Genomic DNA, 5101 nt, shown 5'->3' on the forward strand with positions numbered 1-5101 from the left:
ATTTTCTTTCTCCGTTACAAGGAGATATACAATTTAACTTGGACCTTGAATCAGGTAGCAATTGGCATTTTTATTATGTAGAAGCCAGCGTTTTTATTATGTAGAAGCCATTGATATTTTACTCTGTGCTTTTAAAATACAATGCATTTTCGTCGTAATTAAGCCCAGTGCAAATTCTGTCGCTAAGGTGGAAGACGAATGACAACGTGCTAGTCGAGCAATATTCTTGCGTTACGTGATTATCGTTGGATTCCAGACCAGAGACAGAGAGAAAGGGATGGGAAAAACAGCCCGGTTAAAAACGGTACCGGTATTTTAGTTCAGAATAACCGGTATTTGTTTGGTCTCGGTTGTAACAGGTACTTTTATTTTTCATTGGTAGTCGTGTACAAAAGTGAGATATCAATTTGCCATAGCAGTAATGATGTAATTTTTTGTTTTTAACAAAACCTTTTCATAAAACGCGTTTGGTAAGAAGTTCTGTAGCTTCTGAAGGACAGGTACTGTCTTTGAAGGATATTGTTTCTGATGAAAGGAGTTAACTTACAGATCAACAAATTATAGACGAGTATTTATGAACTTATCAGACAGTAAATATTGACCAATGGATCAATTAATTCTCGAAATAGTGACTGTTGTCTTGTAACAGTTCGTCATAAATGTTATATTTTGCCTACAATCTAAACTCTTCATTTTAATCAATTGTATGCTATTTCCCATTAAACAGTAGTGATCTGTATTTCACTAAAAACGGAATTTCAGTTCAAAATAATTAAAGAAAAAGAATGCTACAAATTCTACACAGGAGCTTATTATGTGTCGTGTCGTTCCTATGAAATAATCAAAGGGGAAGTTATAGCAACAGTAATAAATTTAAAACGTAACAATTTATTCAAAATTTAAAATAAATAAATAGAAAGTAGCTGTATCTGCTTGTAGCCCTTGGAAATAGACAACAGACCACGAGAAAGAATTCTCCGCTCTCAGTTTTCTTTACGCATTGACTGTTCGTAATGCCAAAATAGTAGTATAATCCTCGATTACAAAGTGATTTTTGAAAAGAGATTTAAAAAATTATAAACCGTAGGAGACCAGTGACGAATTATTGTTGTATTATTCAACCCACCATAACTTTTCGAACAGTACAGCGAACGTTGGATGGACAAAACTTTTATTTTTTTACCAATTTTATTTTATTTTTGGTTCTATATATCTTGAAACGTATAATGCATAACTTTAAGGAGGTCGTGAATTTTTCAATCGTTGCTCGATGTCTTATCTTTATTGCTGGATATAATAGCAATAAAAACATAAAATCAGTTATTTTAGAAACCGGTTATTTTGAGTGGTTTTGACATTCAGGTTAAACTGGGGATGAAAAGTACCAATATAACCGAAAACCGATTATTTCAGCGGTGTCCACCATACGTAGAGAGAGAGAGAGAGAGAGAGAGAGAGAGAGAGAGAGAGACTGTATGAGCGTGATGATGGCCGGCCGCGTGTTTGAACCGTCGTCCTTCCGAATGCGAGTCCAGTGTGCTAGAGCGGGATCTCAAAACATTGGTCTAAGAAGAGTAAGCGCAGCGTAGTGACATGCGTGCACCGCGATGGAAACATGTGAGGTATCGGAAGCCGCCCTGTGGAAGCTCCCGCTGAAGCTGCCGGAGGGCAGATCGGGACTGGCGCAGACGATTTCGCGTCACACACGAGCGAACAGCCCCCGCGCACCTGTATCAGACAAGCCACCGCTCACCGCCGCCTGTAACCGAGCTTTCCCTCTTCTTCCTCGGAATGGAACAGCGGTCAAGTCTTGTCGCAACCATTTCAAGGCTTGGCAGATTAGCAGCAACAACGACGTACTGAGTACCTGGAGATAGTGCAATAGAATCGAGTTTCTCCAGACCGCCAGTGACAAACCTTGCGTGATATAAGATGTCAAGAGATGTTTACTTACTTGTCTTGCTTTTTAACCCGAAAGACCTATTTATATTTCAAGATTCATAATAAATCTTGTGACTGAGGCGTCTTGTCACGGTTCGCGCGGCTTCCTTCGGGCATGGATGTGTGTGTGTGTGTGTGTGTGTGTGTGTGTGTGTGTGTGTGTGTGTGTGTGTGTGTGTTCTTAGCATAAGTTAAAGTAGCGTTCAAGTCTAGGGACCTTAGCAGTCTGATCCCTTAGGAATTCTCAAAAATTTGAACATTTGTGACGGAGATTGGCTACCGTACCATAGCCTGGAATCTCGTACATAAGAACATCTCTCTTTCTTCCTGCTTTATAAGTGCCCGTTAAAATTCACAAAATCTTGAGGAAGCAGAAGCTGTTGAAACTCCCAGTTCAAAATAAGGTCGCGGAAATGTCGACAGGCGAAAATTTGTAGAAACACGCGCGTCTACGAAAAGATCGATTTGCGAAGCATATAACTTCCAACGTCATACGTTGACTTAAGACCTTGCCGAGAATCTCAGAAAATTCTGGTTCTACATAAAATCACTAAGCAGGACGAAGACTTCTGTTAAGTCACTGGTCGACCAGTGTAGTGTGGCAATAGAATACAGCAAAAGGCAAGCTAAAGCTGTAATTTTCGCGTTTCAAAATTATTCACCCGCGAGGATTGTAAAGACCGTCGCACATACTGTTGAGGACATAGAAATAGACGTCCGTGGCCTTGAAGCAACTAAAAGAGTTGAAAATAAATTAGTTGCCAGTTCCGGATGGAATCGAAGTTCGGTTTTACAGAGAGTGTTCTTCGCCGTTGGCCCATTAGCTTCCGTTTATCGCTAATCTCTCGCCTAGCGCAAAGTGCCAAGCGGATGGAAAAAACCGCAGGTGAGTCCTGTATATAAGAAGGATAAAACAACGGACCTGCAAAATTATAGGCCCATATCCTTAACACCGGTTTGCTGCAGGGTTCTTGAGCATACTGTAAGTTCGAATATAATAAATTTCGTTAAGACAGGACAGGTTCTGTCCTCAAATCATCACGTATTTGTGGAGGATCGGACGTACAAAATTCACCTTGCTTTTTGTCTCACACGATTTTCTGCGAGCCATAAGTAATGGGTGATAGGCAGATTCCTTATTCCTAGGGATTGACACAGTGCTCCACTGCATACTGTCAACTAAAGTCCAGGTATCTGAGTGTCTCGAAGACTTGTTAAGTAATAGAACCCAATACGTTGTCCTGGACGGCGTGTGTTCATCAGAGATAGAGAGTATCTTCAGGTGTGCCACAGAGAAGTGTGATACGACGAATGTTGTTCTCTATACATGGTGATTATTTTCACCGTGTACAGACCCTATGGACTGATCGATGAGATGATACGGAACAAGAAGGTCTAATGTACTCATGGTCGGAAATGCATAGTTTCCGTGCTACAGACCATTTATTGAATCATACATTGTTACAGAGACTGCGGTCTAATACGCGCTGTACCATGCAGCCATAGTTCAGCATGCATGGTTTCCTCCTACAGGGTGGTAGTGTCCTCATACGTCATGCGGTCGCGCCATCTCCTGCCATAGGAATTGGTGATGGTCAGAATCACTTCTCTTGCTCTCACCTTGTAGTGGGTGTGATAACAGCGTTGTCCACAACGGTTCCGAATTCGAATCGAGAGCTTGCCGACATGGTGTTTACTTATGGAAAGGCAAATGGCAGCGGGCTGAAGCGCCTAGAACCGCTCGGCCACACAGGCCGGCGCTGTGTCAGTACCAGACAGTTGGCCCGCCAATACAGGGTAAGCCAGACGACCGTATGCATCATTCTCCGTGACAATTGTTACTACCCTTCTCACATACAGCGTCTGCAGAGCTTACTAACAACAGACTCTGCACATCGGGAGCAGCTTTGTCGCTGGTTTCTTCACCGGGATTTGTTTTGTCCATCCTGTTCACAGATGAGGCCACCTTTACGCGGAGTGGTATCTTCAACTTCCGTAACAGTCATCTGTGGGATAATATGCAGAACTTCCATGGCATGGTGGCAGCGAATCATCAGCATGGGTGAAGCCGAATGTGTGGGCCGGGATAATTGGCGACCGTATTCCATGCCGCCTAACAGGCTGGAACTGTTGACGTTTCTTGCGGCTGACTTTGCCTCACCTGCTGGAAGAAGTGCCTTTGACGATTCGGAGTGTTGTGTGGCTGCTACATGATAGTGCTCCAGCCTACTTCGCCGTTAACGTCCGGTCGCATCTCAATCGTGTCTTCCCTGGTCGATGGATCGGACGAGGGGGTCCAGTTGCATGGTCTGGTCGTTCACCGGATCTCAAGCCGTGTGAGTTCTGGTTTCGGAGCCGTCTCAAAAGTATCGTGTATGGAGAGCCCAATTCAGATTTGGAGACACTAGAGCAGCGTATTCATGCTGCCTTCGACGTTGTTGGGATGCAGCCTGACCGATGTGAACGTGTGAGACAGAACATGCTACGTCGCGTACACGTATGCGTCGAGACACATGCAAGCAATTTCCAACACTTACTGTAACTGTGGCTGCATGGTACAGCGCGTATTAGACCGCAGTCTCTGTAACAAAGTATGACTGAATAAATGGTCTCTATCATGGAAACCACACATTTCCGGACGTAAGTTCATTAGACCTTTTTAGTTCCGTATCCCTCCATCGAGCAGTCCCTATAGTTTGTACACGATGGAAAAAATCACTATGTATACATACGGTAATTGATATGACGGACAGGTTGTACAAGAATCTGCAGCTGTTTGCTGATGATGCTGTGGTGCAGGGAAAGAGTCGCCGTTGTTGAGAAAATTTAGAGAATCGGCAATTGCGTTTGACTGCAGAGGGATCATGCTGACGCCAGCGTACATTTCGCGCAAGGACCACAAAATCGAGAGAAATTAGGCTTGTACCGAGGCGTATAGACACGTTTTCCCTCGCTCAACTTGTGAGTTGAACAGGAAAAGGAATAACTAACGGTCGTGCAAAGTATACTCCGCAATATGCTGAATGATAGCTTGCGGAGTGTGTATGCAGATATATGTATGTAGATTACTAGCATCAGTTCGATAATTATTCTCTTGATAAAACGCCAATATATATCTTTCTTTCTTCTGCAGAAAGAATTACAATCTCTTATAGATTTT

The sequence above is a fragment of the Schistocerca nitens genome, chromosome 9 (assembly GCF_023898315.1).
Source record: "Schistocerca nitens isolate TAMUIC-IGC-003100 chromosome 9, iqSchNite1.1, whole genome shotgun sequence".
Lineage (NCBI taxonomy): Eukaryota > Metazoa > Arthropoda > Insecta > Orthoptera > Acrididae > Schistocerca > Schistocerca nitens.